Below are 17,728 nucleotides of genomic sequence, written 5' to 3' on the forward strand. Positions count from 1 at the left end.
AGACATGAAGGTGAACTCAAGGGCAAGATCTAACACTAAATTTCACCAACAGTAGAATGGGACCCAGTCAGTCATTTATGGAGTGCCCATATGCCACCAAAGTGTTGTGACACTGGAAAAATATTTTTGTGGTGCCCTGAAGCAGTTCAAGGACTGCTAGTCCTCAGTATCCAGTGTATGAGAAAATGAGGTGACCTTGTCCTCAGGTATCCAGCCCATACTGGTTGGATGGAACTTTCTTAGTATTAGCACTGAAAATCCCATGTCTTGGGAAATCCCTCAATCTCTGGGAAACCAGGAGGGCTGGCCATCCTACCTGGGCCATTGTCCTATCTGTCACTTGCCGGTTGTGAATCCTGCACATGTGGGCTCAGCTGTCTGAGCTTCCCATCTTCCTCTGTGAATCCAGCAACTTCAAAAAGCTGGTCGCTAGATCCACTTCCAATTCTGAGATCCTATTCTTTCTTCAATGCTTACTTCATCTATTAGGTTTGGTAGATCTAGACTCATCACAATCCCTTCATTCTAAGCCTCTTCTTTTACAGGCAAAGAGACTGAAGCTTTGGAAGTTAAATGCCTTCTCAAAGTCATTGCGTCAATGTAGTGACTGAGCCTTGGTTTCCCCACCCTCAAGCTAGTATTGTCTTGACTCCAAGCTCTTGTGTCCTCACAGGATATGAAAGTCCAAAGAGTTGAATGATTATTCCTATAACAAAAACCCATGAAACTGATAAGTTGTTCAGCTGAGCTAAACGCCTATGCCTTTATCCTTCACTCCTCAAGACACATCTCCTCTCTAGGCTATTCTGTGTGTGCCCACAGATCACCGCTCACTACTTCTATATGACACTGTCTTGACGCTATACGTGGGCACAAACCAATTGGGTCTTGTGTCTCTGCCAAGAACTATTTCCCTCTCTCTCCAGGCCTCCTGTGGCTGCCCTTTTGTGATAATAGTAGCAAAAGCACCTCCTATAATATTACAGTGTCCACCTCCTCTGAATCCCTACCGGCAGCACATACTTCTGAAAGGTTTGATGGGCTGATGCTTTGATATACTTCAGGATTTCCTATTTTCTTGGATAAATATCACAAATACAATGCACTGTGTTAGTGCATTTTACATTAAAAAGCATTCTTAATCATGATTCACCGTTGAAATGGAAAAAGAAATTTCTATGTTAGCTGTTGTCATTTTAACATCCGGACAAAAGATAATTTTATTTGCTCTTAAACATTCTTACCATGAATCTGACACTTAATGTGACCACATTTATAATTATGGCACATTTCCTCCTGTTTCTTTGCTTTTTGTGTGTTATGTATGTTCCACAGCAGCTATGTCTGTGGGCAGTGACATTCTGGAGGGTGCAAGGCTTTATTCTGTCAGGTGAATCTCCCAGCCATGTAGTCTTGCTTTATATTTAATGTGAACTCCAACAGGGCTTTTGGAGGGCTAAAATGAATCACATGAAACTTCAATTTCTATATATTCTATACCTTAAAATAAAATTGATACAACTTAAGATTTTTTCCCCCTCTTATTATCATAGAGTTATGGCAATGGCTTGTGAATATTTATTCTTTATTTACGGTATCAGCGAAACACATTTGGCTGTGGGGAACAGAGTACCTGAAAAGCGCGGCTTAAATACCAGTATGCAATGCCATGTAACTGGTTGTGGGGAGGTCAGCCGCTTCAGGCATCCATGGCCCAGGTCACTCCTTGTCATCTTGTTCTGCCACCTTCAGGGGTTTATCACCTTCATGACCTTGGGATGGCAAGTACTACATTCTTCTGGACAGTGTTACAAGTAGATAAGAAGGTAGCAGCAATAAAGGAGGCTTTTTCTCTTCTTGTTCTCTTTTGCGTCAGGAGCAAAACATTCCCTCCCAAACTCAAGCAGACTTTCTCTTACATCTTTGCTAAAACTTGGTCCCTTATCCAAACCTGCACCAAAGGGAAACCAACTCTCCACAAGTGGGCTTGGCTACATGCAAGTATGGTGAATATTCCTGCTGATTAAGAATTGGGGTCTATAGCAATGAAGAATTATGCCTCTTTGGTTTCCATTATTAAACCTAGAATTGGCTTTCTGATCTTAAGCCTTCCCATGTGACCTAAGGAGATGAGCAGCAGTTAGGTTTTTATTAGTTTTTTAATGTGTATGGTTTTTTTTTTTTTAAGAGTTTATTTATTTATTTGAGAAGGAGAGAGAGAGTGTGTGCACAAGCAGTGGGGAGGGACAGAGGAAGAGGGAGAAGCAGACTCCCAACTGAGCAGGAAGCCAGCCACTGGATCCCAGGATCCTGGGATCAATCATGACCTGAGCCAAAGGCAGATGCTTAACTAACTGAGCCGTCCAGGTGCCCCTTAAATGTGTGTAATAAAAATAAAATGTTTAAACTTTTTCTTTTCATGACTGAATCAACCAAGTATTTGATGTGCGAAGGGTGTTGTGGTTCAGGAGTGGAGACGGTAAACGAAGAAGTTAAGAGCTCCCAAATCAGCACTGCCTGGCACTGTCAGCAGCTTCAGAAACACGTCACTTGGCTGGGATTCTTTACCAGGAAAATAGGATGGGCAATTCTTTTTACCATCACACTAAACAATGCTAAGGGAGGCCTAATGGCTTAGAAGTGCCATGTCCGTGTTAATAGGATGAGCAATAGGGACAAAGGTGCCTGCAAATTTGAGTGAAGAAAACACGGGTGATGGTTCAAATGTTTTACATAGCCTGTAGAGCAAAGCTGGTCACCTCACAGGAATGGCTTTCTCCCCCATACCATTCCTCTTCAAGTGTGTGTTTCATCTGTCTTGTTTGCATTTGAGCACCAGCGCCAGATGGATTTCCAAACCCGTGTTCAGAATAATGCTCAGTATTCTTGAGATTATTCATAAGTGATCAATAACAACAGTAATAAAAAACACAGCGGGATGCTCTTTTTTGGCAGTCGTTCCTTACGATTTCAGGATGAGAGCTCAGGTGTTGATGATGCAAGGCTGTTCTGTTTGGGGAAAATGCAACCCAGGTAAAATATGATCTCAAAATGGAGGAACTGAGGTTCTGGAACATTTCTCAAATTAATAACTTCAGGCTTCGCCTCTTTGGACTTACTAGTGCCAAATTCTTATCAGCCTTGTTTTAAAGACTAGCCAAACCAGACGTGTTTTACAAATGCATCTAGCAGGAATTATAACTTATTAAGAACACTTCACTCGAAAATCCCTGCCTCTGGCAGGATATCACTTCCTGAGATGTTCTGGCAAATACTGAATCTTAATACCAGATTTCCTTATGCAAAGTGTTCCTCAGCTATACATGTTAATTAATTCCCAAATTCCCACAACAAAGGTAAATCAGCACCCCCCACCACCTTTATTCCCTTGGAGATGGCATTATTTTTCTGACAGCCTGCTCTAATTTGGAAGACAGAAGAGTCTCAGGAGATACAACAGTTTCGTACCTCTAAGTTCTCTTCGCTTTCTAAATGCTGGTACGTATCACCTGGAGACCGTGTTTCCCCCAAATTCTGCTTTAGTAGGACGGGCATGAGGTCCAAGACTCTGAATTCCCAATAGATCCTCACTGATGCTGATATGAACTGCTCATGAACCCCAGCAATGGAGGACACGAAACTCTATCTTGGACCTACAGTGATTGGAGAAAAATGAACCCTTAACCTGAGGGTAGGTGAAAGCTCTTTCAAGTAGTATGCCCTGGCACCTGGACCATTCTATAATATTCTGTACTGTGGGAGGCAGGAACCCAGAGTGTTAGCATATATCTAGTTGCCTGTGACCTTGGTCAGGTAAGTCCCAAACTTACAGTGAATCATGGAGCCCTCTGAGCTCATACTGGGAAACAAGGTTACATTTTTGCTTCATTGGTTGGTAAGTCAAGCCAATAGCCATATAGGAATAGGATGGGAGACAGTTGGTGCATGAATTAAAAAATAAAATTGTTTATTATAGATACAAACATATGCAAACATATATAAAGTATATATACACATACATATACAATCATGTATGAATACATAAACATGTGTCATTACATGTATGCATATGTAATCACATATAAAATGTATATCATATAAAATCATGTGATCATATATAATTATATATACATATATACATACATATATACACCATCCTACATATATGCAGAAACAATTATATGTGTGTGTGCATGAAAGTGTACTCATGGGTTGTGTATGTGTGGTGTGTACACACATACACATATATATAAATGTGTATACACACCAAACACAAAATATATAATTCTGTGTGTGTATACATGTACTCAGCACACACAGACAAAACCAACCCATTGGTACACCTTCATACACCTACATCTTTGAAGGGATGGACATTACTCTTTTTCTTCTCATATTTCTCAGAATGCTCATTTGCTTCTTAATTTCCTCTTCAAGGTTGCCTTGGTAATTCATCCTTAAAAATATTTCTCAAATATAAAAATGGTGAGGAGCTGGGGGATAACGGTGTCATAGAAATGATTTTTCTGGCTGGACTTTCGCTTTGGGGACACTTAACACTGTCCGGGGATGGCTGCCTTGATCCCTCTCCAAGCGAGAGGAAGCTGAAAAGAAGAATCTGTTCTCTGAGTTCCGAATGTTGCCTCTCCGCCTGGACCTCTAGGAAACATTATCTCCCTCAAAGCGAGAATTCTGGTAAGAAAAGAGGTGCCCTTCTCTCTAGAATTACCTCACAGGCAGCACAAGAAACCCTTACTTATCCGTTGCTCAGGAATATGTACAAAAGGACATTTTTCCTGAGGGCTTCAGTCAGAGCTACAGCTTTTCTCGACAGCACTGTTCTCAACAATTTTCTTAGAGTGTACAAAGGGTCATTTTTATTGGTTCTCCGTGAACGCCAGCGCCATAAGGCCAAAGTGGAATTTAGTGAAAGCAGTTCTACAGAGGAAAGAATTAAATAGAGATATTCTGAGATTACTATTCTTCTGTCCGTTTCCCTCTTCTTTGTGAAAGGTTCCTTTCATCAGCAAAAATGAAACCATGGGTGGGTTAGTCCTCAGTTTTTTTCTCGGCATTTATGAAGTCGGGCTGCTTTGTGCAGAGGTCAGACGGCCTCTGATTCGGGTTTATATATTCTCAGCTTTTATAAGAGGATGTCGAACCAAGGCTTAGCCCTGTGATTTTCCAAAAGTTTCTCCTGTTGGAAGACCCCAAAGACCTGATTCTCGAAGCTCAGTTCTGGGAATCTTATTTGAGGAGACTTTCTGAAGAATATGTTTTTGTCTTTTTCTCTTGCCTCTTGAAAAATGATCTTTGATTCAGTTACACCAGTAAAGAGCTGTTATTCTTAGATCAGGATGCTGATAGGACTGTTTTAACAAAACAACACTTGTCGTTTACCAGGTATTATTGTCATCTAATTTGGGATAGTGTATCAAAAAGAACAGAAGGGATCTATTGATCCCGTGAGTTGTATCAGCATCAACAAGAATAAAGTTCTGAATGGCATCCTGGGAACTCAGCAATCCAAATGTGTTCTCAGGATTCCCTCATTTTGAGGGACTCTTTGACTTAATGAGGCTTAATTTGTGACTTGAATTTCTAAGTCCCTCAAATAAAACTGAAGGCAAATAAACTTATGGCAATGAAATAGAAATTGAACCAATAACATTTTTTTATGTAACTCATATGAAATCCAGGGTGCTGCCTTTTCTTGTCCTGTTATGGAGTTTTATTCACTGAAACTGAAATGTGGTATAATATCTATAGTCATAGCAATGCAAATCCTTATGTTTCAGGGGAAAAATGTTAAAAGGACAGCTTATTTTTTGTGCATATTAGACTTTCTTCCTCTCTCCTTTTGGTTTCTACTTTCCCAGTCTCTTGGAGGAAATCACAATAGCAACACCAGCTCTCTCCATTCTCATCCCCTGTTGGCTTCCCCAAATCTCTGCCTCTCAGCCATGAGGCTCCTTCTCTCTCATCAATATGGGGCACATGACCTTTTCCACTGGGCACAGCCATCCAGAAATTGTAGTTTGTCCCTGGTTCCAATGATGTTTCAGAAAAGAAACTCAATTTGGAATTCTGGAATAGCATTTCCCTATGTAATGCTTTGCACTTCAGGGGGGCTTCAGGAGGGTGCCACTGTGTAAGTGCACAAACGCACAGGCCCAGGCACTCAGAAGGGCATGGCACCTGGTTTAAGATTCTGTTGTCACCATCTTGACATTCTTAAAAATTGTGAAGAAAATGTCCTGCAAATTCATTCTTCATTGTGCCTGGCAAACTATATAGTTGGCTTTGCCAGCATGGCATCCCTGGATCCTGATGTGTATGAACAAGGAGTGAGCAACCCTGTGTTTCTGAGTGAGGGAAGGGAGTTGGGCTGAAATGTCACCAGGTCCAGGTCAGGTCCAAGGGGGAGAATGGACGGTGGACAGGAAGGATTTAGAAGCCTCTCCTCCATGGGCTGCCTGGGTTTATTTTGTGGGGCCGCAGGGCTTCTCCTTCTGCATCTGAGGCTGAACATTTAGACTTCTATCAAGAATTATTTAGGATGTAAGGGGGACTATAGGAGACTTTGAAGCTCTGATGAAAGGCCTAAGGAAGTGCTGGTTTGAATTCGTACTGAAAAGGCCACAAAAATCTTGCCACCTTCAGTACTTCTCCTTCGGCTCACATTTCAAAGCACTTATAGATCATCACAAATTCTCTGGAAGGTTTCTATGGGAGAAAGTTTCCTTTGCAGGGGGAAAAAGAAAAAAACAGCAAAAAACCCAAAACAACAAGGATTTTCTTCATCTCTAAATTAACTTATTGTTTATCTGTGAGTTGAAATTTTTGTTCCTTTTTTTTAAAGGAAGTTTATACACATACACACATATCTCTCTTCACATTCTTTGTCTTTCGTTTTTATGGAAATGATTGGAAATCTGGTGTAGAACTGCTGGACTTAAGCTAATGCCTTTAGTTATTATTTCTAGATCATTGCCCTGGATTGATGTTGAAGGAGACTCTATTACTTGAGCAGACCTCCCACAAGATCAATATTTCTTGGGAACAGGCCCTTGTTTATTCCTCCTATGGTTCCACTATAACACAAGAGTTGGCACATAAACCCCCTCAATAAGAATTTACTGAAGGCATGGTATTTAAATTTTTTTCTAAATATACATTTAAAAAAATTTTAGGTTCCATGTTTCATGAAACAAGATGGGATTGGGAGGGAGACAAACCATAAGTGACTCTTAATCTCACAAAACAAACTCAGGGTTGCTGCGGGAAGGGGAGTTGAGAGAAGGGGGGTGGGGTTATGGACATTGGGGAGGGTATGTGCTTTGCTGAGTGCTGTGAAGTGTGTAAACCTGGTGATTCACAGACCTGTACCCCTGGGGATAAAAATATATGTTTATAAAAAACAAAAAATTAAAAAACAAAACAAAACAAAAATTTTAAGTTCCACTTCTGAGAACTTACCCAAAGAAAATGATAACAGTAATTTGGAAAGATACATGCACTCCTGTTTACTATAGCATTATTTACAATAGCCAAGACGTGGAAGCAACCTAAGTGTCCATTGTTAGAATAATAGAGAATATGGGAGATATATAAGTATATAGATATAGTGGAATATTAGCCATAAAAAATGAAATCTTGAATTCATAACAACATGGATAGATTTAGAAGTTATTATGCTAAATGAAAAGAGTCAGGCAAATGCAAATCTCATACAATTTCTTTTACATGTGGAATCTAAAAAAAAAAAGAAAAACAAATAAACAAACAAAACCCAGAAATGGACTCATTAATACAGAGAACTGGTGGTTGTCAGACAGAAGGGGCAGGAAGGGATGGGTGCAATAGGTAAAGGGGATTAAGAGGTACAAATTTCTAGTTGAAAGATAAAGAAGTCACAGGGATGAAAAGTATAGCATTGGGAATATAGTCAGTAATGCTGCAATAATTTTGTATGGTGACAGATGGTAACTGCACTTACGATGGTGGACAATGTATAATGCATAGACTTATCAAATTGCTATGTTGTACTCCTGAAACAAATATAAGACTGTATGTCAAGTGTATTGCAATAAAAAAATTATTTTATAGTAATATGTACTACTTATTGGTATGAATCCAGCACTTTAAATAAATCACTCATACTAATCTCCCCATATAGCACAATACGTACATATACATACATATATGTAATATGTAATATATTATAATAATTTATTAGTATTAACTCTATTTCATAGATGAGGCCAAGAGAGTTCAAGAATATTTTCTGGATCCACCTAGATTAGGAAAAAGAAAAGTTTCTTAATAGACTTTGTTTGGTAAGTACACAGCCTAACTGTGAAAAGTGTGTTTTTCAATCTGATTCAGCCTGTGGGCTAATAAAAAATTTTGTACTCAACAATAGAAAATTAAAAACCTTATAAACAGAAAGAAAACTACAATAGTCTAAGACAAGCTTCTCACTGACTCACCATCCAAAGAAGAACAATAGAAAAAGAATAAAATAGAGAGAACATATTCCCCCAAAGTGTTCAAGGAATTCAAAGTCCATTCAGATCTGGATTCAGCAGGAATACTGCTGTGGCCTCAATCTTCCAGAAATGTAAGGAATTAAATAATTTTAGACCCAAAATGGTAATAAATGGCAGTTTAAAATGTATAATGACTTCACTTTGAAGTCATTACCAACTTCCATTTTAAATATTAAGTGAGAGATACAGATTAAAACCAAAGTCAATCTCCCAGGGAAGATGAATCCCAAATAACCTATGTAGATACCCCATTCTCAGGAAGGTGAACCCAAATTCTCCACATAGTATGGATGCAGGTAGTGGCTTTTTACCCAAAGAGAATAGTATGGAGACTGCAGGAGCAGTGGAGAAACCAGACACACACCACCTCAGACAAGTAATCATGGCCAGCATCAAAAGTGGTAGGTCATGTTGACTGTATGCACTCTTGACACGATGTGTGAAGAATGGGACTTTATATCTCTGGTTTTCCTTCCCAAATGCCACAGTCTTGCTCTGGCCATGAAATCAACATCCGAGAAACCCCAGTTGAAGGACCTTCTACAAGACTCCTAAGAGTACTCGAAACTGTCAAAATAAGGATGTTGTCATCAAATGTAAGGACTGTGAGAAACTGCCACAGTCAAGAGGAATCTAAGGAGACATGACAACCGAATGTGATGTGATATTCTGGATGGAATCCTGAAACAGAAAAAGGACATAAGGTAAAAACTAAGGAAACCTAAAAAGGTTAATAATAATATATCAGCATTTTTCATTAACTGTGACAAATGCAAAATGTTTAAAGGGATACCTGAGTATGTGATATGTAGGAACTTTCTGTACCATCTTTACAGTGTTTTTTTTCTGTGGATCTAAAACTATTCTAAAATAAAAAGCTTGTTTAAAAAAAAAAGTAAAAGTAAGCTTTACCATATACTTAGTCATATTAAAATACTGGAAAGCTCTATTGATTGAGACATTTTTGCTGAGAAACAGAAAGACATGCTTGGTGAACGTTTCATAACCAATTTAATGATGATTACCTTCTATAAAATGGGAGAAACCATGCTGTCCTTAATGAACCTGCTTCTCTCTAGCACACGTTCACTTTGGATTGGAGGCAGGGAGCCAAAGGCTGTTGGAATGAGCAGATGGTGTCTGATGGCCAGACTGTGACTTCAAACCTCTGGAGCACCCAGCTAGCTCCCTCCTACATGTCTACCCTTCCTGAAGCAAGGGCTGAAGGACCCAGTGGCATCTGTTTCTGCGTGTTCTGAATGAGTTAACAGGTGACAGATATCCGTGAGTATATTTTCTCACATCAATTTTAATGTATTCTATATATCTGATGTGAAAGATTCAAAATGGCCTCCCAGTGTTCCTTATTAGATTTCTAAGTACAACTGTTTTATCATTTCTTAGAAGCAGCTTATGTTTCCAATTTTAGCAAACATTACAATTCATAATTTTTACATGTATAATTGGGGAATTGGACAAAGAGCTATTTAGGTGGAATCATCATAAGTGAAGTACTCCATTGAGGTAATATACTGTGAGAAAAGTTTCATCTGACTTTCTGGAACACATGTGAACCACAAATCTGTGACAGATGCATAGGTACATATATTACTGGTCAGTGATTGAGAGCTCTGTGTAAAATATAAGACAAGAAAGCTACCCATGTTTTTAACATCAAAATGCAAAATTAACTGTAGGTATAAATTAATAATGTGAATCCTGAAATCAAGTCCAAGATTACATTTTTATCTGATATTTAAACATTGTTAAAATTTTGCCAGTGACTTCTTAATTCTCATATTGGCATGTTGGATTTCTTTCCAAAGTGTTGGAAATTGGTTTTTACTACATTTCTTGTGGTTGAAAGAACAGTTTCCAAAAACCCGCATTTGGTTGTTAAGATCAGCAAAAATTCATGGTGTGGTGGTAATTTAGCTCTTAGAAAACTGGCCTGATATTTTCCGTTTTTTTTTCATATTTTTAATAACAGTAGATTATAAATATAGAGAAAATTCTCAAAGGTTGTGTACTTCAACACCTTGATGGTGATTTCATGTAGGTTACACTGTTAAAATTATTTTAATTTTATTTTTTATATATCTCATTTCTTTAAAGTCACCTTAATATTTTTTCACCTTAAATACACATTACTTTAATAATTAGAAAAATGGTGCTATTTCCATAAATCATAAAGCAAATTACAACTAAAATTTTTTCAATTAAACAGTAATGAGATATACTGTGAAATTATTAGTTTAATCATAGTAAGTTATATTACTGATACGATAATTATTATTATTATGATACAATACAATCTTATTAATTCTGAGTCCAATAAGTTTCATGTTAGCAAGAATATTATCTTTGCCTTATTTTTAATAAAAGAAGGATTTTCTAAGTAATCTTATAGGATTCCCAAGCTTATCAGAGTACATTAACATACTTATAAGATGCTTTTGAGGAGCATATTGGGCTTGTTGAAATCCTTAATAATCCTCATTTGCATACAATTATTTTACATACATTTATTTTAAATACTGAAGACTATGTCAAAACACTAACCTAAATCTCATTTTTCTCCTAAAGTGCTTGTGACTAAGGAAATGTGACAGATTATTTGCCAATTCTGCACATTTGTAATTGAAGAGTAAAATGTCACACTCCCTCTATGTATACGCCAGGGGGTGATTTTTCGGTATCCTGAAAATTCCCTTTGCCTTCAGCATTATCCTCCACCTCTGTCTGATGTCTAAGATTTGTCTTTCATCTAGAACTAGAACTGAAGTGTCAAATATAAATATCTCAGGGACAGGAACCCATTGAATTAATCACATTAAAACAGAACTTAAACTTACCAATGAAAGATAATGTGAAAATAGTATTTGCTTGTTTGTTTCTTGGTTTATTTGGATCAGGAGTGTATTAGGAGTGGGTAGGGGTGTAGTCGCTGACGTAGATAAATGGGAAGCACAGCAGGAAAAATACAATTAGAGAGAAACACAAAAGAAAATTGGCAATTAACATTAAAATTTCTGCACAAATTTACTTGGGCCTTGTTGATCAACTTGCTCAAGAATTCAAAGCAACATCTAATTAAAGATGGTGGAGTAAATGCATGCTTATTCACTCTTTCTTAAGCTGAACCCAAATAACAAATAATGGAAAGTAGAAAAATACCATTCTCAATGAAATAAGGAAATGGCCATAACCCAACATCATATCCTCTTTGAAGGCTATCTTCTATAAGAAATGGGAGTTTAATCCTAAAACAGATAAAGAAACTCATGGCTACACATAATATCCTCATATCTTGAGCAGGAAACAGATTTAAATTCAACAGTCATTACTGCCCATCTCAGAACCTTGGTTTAGACCTTTGAGCTCTAAAGCATAATCATCTTTTGGAAGAATTGAGAAGTATCCTTCTAGAAACCACAAAATTACAAGAGGGTGCAACACCGATTATGACATTTCTACTTGATTACTTGATTATGACCCAAACACCCAGTGTAGGGAGAATGATGTGGGAAGTGGGAAGAACAGGGAAAAAGTAGAATCTGTCATTTTAAAGAATTTCCTGGCTCTTAGAAGTCACAAATTGAGGGAACATGTGCTCCTAGAGCAAAGGAAGAAAAGTGAGGAAAGGTGTGCCAACCACATCTGATTTGAGATGTTTGGGACAACCAAGTCTAGCAAGTCTTCCAGTTTAATCTCCCTCTCCATGACATGGAAGTAATCAGTACAGGTCACATGCACAGATACAGGGAGTAAAAATACAAAGGAAATAAACATAAGATAATAGAATAAAAGCTGGAATATGCATTAAAAAGGAGACTTACTCATTTAAAAAATCCAAGGAAAGCTTTTCAAATGGCGTTTTATAGTCTCAAAATAATCATAGGCAATGTGATTTATTACTTTATTTTCTTTTTTAAGGAAAGCTCAACAAAGAAGCTCAAGGATTCAAAGAAGAGATTATAGGACAACACCAGGAGACAAAAGGCAAGCTGGCTGTGCACAGGAAAGCAAAGGGAGCACAAAGGAAAAAAAACAAGAAAAATCAGGGAGAAGAAAAGGCTCACTAAAAGCAACAGAAACAGAACAAGGATAACTAAAACCTCTCTCTGGGCCTCTCAGTGCAAATTCCCAATCAGTATGGAGAATATGTAGGCATATGACCCAGGGATCCAGCATATAAACAGAGCAATGAACCTGAAAAAAGAGGCTGAAAGATGTAATAGAAGAAACCTTTCCCTAAATAAATCTGTTCAAATGAAAATTGAAAGTGAACAGTGTCTGGGAGAAAAATAATAGAAATGATGAAGATTAGACATATCTTGAAATTCAAGAATAAAGGAAAGAATTAGATAGGAATGCAGGTTGAAAAAAAATCACCTACAAAGAGTTAAAAAAAATTGGATTGATTTCAGAATTCTTCACAACTACACTACCTGCTGGAAAGCCATGACTTGATATTTATTAAAATAAACAAACAAATAACTAAACAAACAAACAAACAAACAAAAAACCCAACTCTGACATTTGGAGGGGAGCAGGATAGCCAGGAAAGTATAACCTAGAATTTTATACCCAGCAAAGCATTCCCTCTTCAAGTATAAATGCAAAGGACCAGTTCTCAAGCACATAAGACTTCAGGGTTCAGGACTAGAACAACAAAGGTCTTTTGGAAATGAGTTCTGGTAGATACATTCCAGTTAGAAGAGATTATATCAAAGTAAGTTATTCAAGAATAGAAAAGAGAAAGTAAACAGAGTGAGCATTCACTGCTCCTTCAATACAGCATTACATTCAAATCACTATGGGAATTACAATTGCAAAACAGAATTTAAATGCTATTAATAGTAATAATAATAGAAGTAATAAGAATATAAGCCTGAAAATAAGGATAAGAAGGGAGAGAGGCCAAGTATGTCTATATACTTCCTAACAGGGAGTCAATTGATACATACTAAAATAATAGATACATGCCAATCTTTTAATATTATATGAATTCCTTTTTACTTAAATTTCAGGTACACTTTCAGGAACCCTTTTCTGTTCTAATGGAGAAAGATCAATCACATTTTAACAGTTCCTTAAGTTTTACTGCCATTCATTTTTCTTCTGTTAAATTCAAGCAAATTAGTGCACCTGGGTGACTACCTAGGGTTCCAGGGTCCTGGGGTCCTGGGATTGAACCCTGTGTCTTGGCCCCCTGCTCAAAAAGGAGCCTATTTCTCCCTATCTCTCTGCCCCTGCCACCACTTGTGTGTGTGTGTGCACACTCTCTCTCTGTCTCAAGTAATAAAGAAAATCTTAAAAAAAAAAATCAAGCACAATTATAAGTGAACTCAGAAAAGTGAAAATAGCAGAGATAGTTTGATCTGATTTTCTGACTAGTCTTTCTACCCTTAGACAAGAGGCTGTGGAATGTAGTGGTTAATGGAACAGCCTCTGGAGACAGGTTTCAAATTGTGAACTCACCTACCATTTATTCTATTGTACACAAGCTGTTCCACTTTGTTGTGTCTTAGAAGAGTGAGAATAAAGATAATATTTGCTTCACAGGATTCTTCAAAAGATGAAAAGGTCCAAGTGTTATCATAGTGTCTGGCATATTGTACATGCTAAATATGTCATTTTTATGTGCCATTTTATCCTTATTACTTTTAGGTTAGCTAATATGCTTTAGCATATTAATATTTAGCAAATGATATATTTATATATAAATTTTATATATATGTATATCATTGTTCATAAAAAGTAAACATTTTTAAGCCAGTGAGAGGTAAAACTAGGACATAACCAAGTTTCCTGGCACTCAGTCTCCTGCTCTATTTATCCAACCATGTCATCATGACCCTTCAAGAAAATTTTGTTCACTATTCATTGGTATATAGCAGTTCAGTGTGGTTGAGAGGTTAAAAATCCATCAGTTCCATAAATATTTCCTTTGGTCCATTATGTTTTTTTCCATTCACCTGTATGGTTGGAAATTTAATGAAAATTGGTGCTGAGTTTGAAGTAGCTTACTCTTGTATTTGATATTTTATTTTATATATTCCTCCTCATGTCACCCACTGAACTGATCCCTAGTGTTTTTAAAATATGAGAGGTAAACTTTTAGACAACAAAGTTAATGGGAACATTAACTACCTTAAACTACATGGTGGTGTTTGCAAAGAAAATAATTCAAAAATAACTTAAAAACCTTGCATAGCTCAAGTAATGGATTTTGTTAAATGAAAATCTGAGATCAATTCTAACATTGAGAAACTTCCCTCTGTTCCTCTAAATTAATTAATCTTTATGACTATTGCATTTCAAGAGCAGTTCTTAAAATTAATCTGGTTCCATCATTGTTGCTAATTAGATATGAAACAACCCCAAAATGTTTGGCATCTGCAGGTATCTGCCCATCTCATGGGAAATTCTATAACTCATAATTGGTTATCTTGGAACAATATATACACACGGGCTAATGGTAAAAAGACATGATGCTGTGGGGGTATAAGCTTGTTAGCTCACAATGAAACTATGAAGTTCTAAATAAATTGAATTTTTAAAAGATTTCATTTATTTATTTGTTTGTTTGTTTATTTATTTATTTAAGTGAGAATGCCAATGTAGGGAGAGGAAAGGGAGACAATCTCAAGCAGATTCCACCCTGATAGAGGAGTCAGACGTGAGGGTCAATCTCATGACCCTGAAATCATAACCTGAGCTGAAACCAAGAGTTGGACGCCTGACTGATTGAGCTACCCAGGTTCCCCTGAAATAAGCTAAATTTGAATGAACATGTCAAGAACTGGCACATGGAATGAACATCCCCAAGAACTTACTACTCCATCCCCTTCAACTTTGTGTGCTCTGAAGTACAATGTCTTGGCTACATTGATATAGTGCAGTTATACAAAGGGACCAAACTTGAAGATGTAGAATTAACGAAAGGAGAGGGTGTAGTAGAAGGAAAGTAGATGGAAAACAAATAAAAGAAGCAGTTTGGGGAATTACAACTGCTTCTCATCTCCTCCACTGTCCCACCTTGATGGAAACGTAGGTGAGAGAATCAGAATGCAGGGTACGCAAGGGCCTCTGTTTTACAAGGAAATCGACAGTGGAGAAAGCTGGCCTTGAAACAAACAGTGGAGGACTCATACAAAAAACAAAAACAAAAACAAAAACAAAACAAAAAAAACAACCCACACAAACAAAAACCAAAAACCTTGGGTGCTTGAGCCTTTCACAGAAGATATATAGAATTCTGAATTGGTTTTATTACTTACGATTTTTTTTTTTTTGAAAATTGAAATGGATGAACTTATTTTTACTTTCTGGAGCTCTTAAAACCTGAGTGCTTTACCTAATGGGAACTGAGGCTAATTCCTTTCGGTATAATTTCTAAGAAGGCCTGTTAAATGTTGAGAAAATAGCCTATATTCATTTAACTTGGCATAGTTCATGAAGGAGTCAAATTATTGTCTGCCTAGATTTGGAGGTTTTTACTTCTCTCAGACGGTCTGGAAATGTCTATATTTAGCTTTCCATCAGGTAGCTTCTTCTAATATCTTTCATGACCATATGGTATAATAACAACAAAATAAACCAGCCACCATTGCCGTGGAAACAAGCACAGATGTTATGAAATATGTCTATAAAAAGTGCCCACCAATGAACAACTCTGTATTTCTTTAATTAATTCAAATATTTTGCTGTCAGCTCTTTCTCTTTGAAGCCACAGATTGTTTTTCATCCTCAGATTCATTTTCTTCCTAATAATAGAAACAGATATGTGTGTTTGGTCCCACTGTCTCAAGATCCAGAAATAAGATTCCTTTTGAAAATCCCAAGCTATGGAATAATTCATCTGTAATCACCATTTGGTGCCTTTTATCCTCTCAATAAAGGTCACGTCATAGTCATATGAATGCCATAGGTTTTTTTTTTTTCTATATCAAGCATGTTCTTCTGGATGCTTTTCTCCTGAATGGGCCAAAATATATATTTCCACTTAATAACTGTTAAGAATCTTATGCAGCTCTGTTGTATAAATTATGCAAACATTACCTAACATTTTTCTTACATTCATCCAATAAGCATGTTTTTCTCAAATATTACTCTGAACCAGAAGACCGCAGGCTTCCCCCCAACACACACTTCATTTTAGTGTTCGTGTGGATATGGTGTCCAAACTGTGATATGGGAAATAGATTTTACCTGCCTGGATTCCAGTTTCAGAATGGATTGCATTTTCTTTCCCAATCTTTAGTCTCGCTAAAGGAATATCAATCAAGACATAAGACGTAAGACAGAAGCTTAACCCTGAAAGAAACTACCATGTGGATTTACTTGAAGGCATAAGGAAATTATTTTAGAGGAAATATAGTTTTATTAATAATGTATTAGAAATATTAATACACATGGATTATTTTTTTTAAATCACTGATAAAATTCACAAGAATTTGAATGAACTTGAGTCTCTCAGAAGTCCCATGACTGCTAAGGAAAGAGGCTCAAAGGCAATGTGAATTAAGGCAACAGCTGAGAATGAAGATTTTTAAAAAAAATTTTTTTTAGATTCTATTTATTTGAGAGAGAGAGAGAGAGACTGGGAGAGAGAGGATGAGAGAGGGGAGAGTCAGAGGGAGAAGCAGACTCCCCGCTGAGCAGGGAGCCCGATGCAGAGTTAGATCCTAGGACTCTGGGATTATGATCTGAGCTGAAGGCAGATGTTTAACCAACTGAGCCACCCAGGTGCCAGAGAATGACGCTTTAATAGTGCTCTTCTCTTGGCCAAATGGCAGCTTTCTGGAGAGCTCAGAAGACAAACTACTCAGACACAGGTGCTGAGAACAACTTATCACCCCCTGGATGGCCCCAGTTGAGTTGAGCCCCAAATAAGAGAAGATAAAATTGTTACTGTATCTCCCCTGTGTGGTTGCTTTCTGTGATCTGGAAAGAAAAGCCAAATATGAAGCAGAAGACACAATTCTAGGCTTTATGGAATTCATCATGTGGTTGGGAATTTGAAATCTAATCACATGAATCAGCCTCATAATGCTGTTAAATCTCTATATAAACAAATGCTGATTTTGACCATTAGTGGGGCTAAAGTGAGATTAGAGAAACTTGTTATAAATTATAACCCATTAACCATATAATAATTCTTAACATGC

This window comes from Mustela lutreola, chromosome 3, assembly GCF_030435805.1.
Source record: "Mustela lutreola isolate mMusLut2 chromosome 3, mMusLut2.pri, whole genome shotgun sequence".
NCBI classification, from domain to species: domain Eukaryota; kingdom Metazoa; phylum Chordata; class Mammalia; order Carnivora; family Mustelidae; genus Mustela; species Mustela lutreola.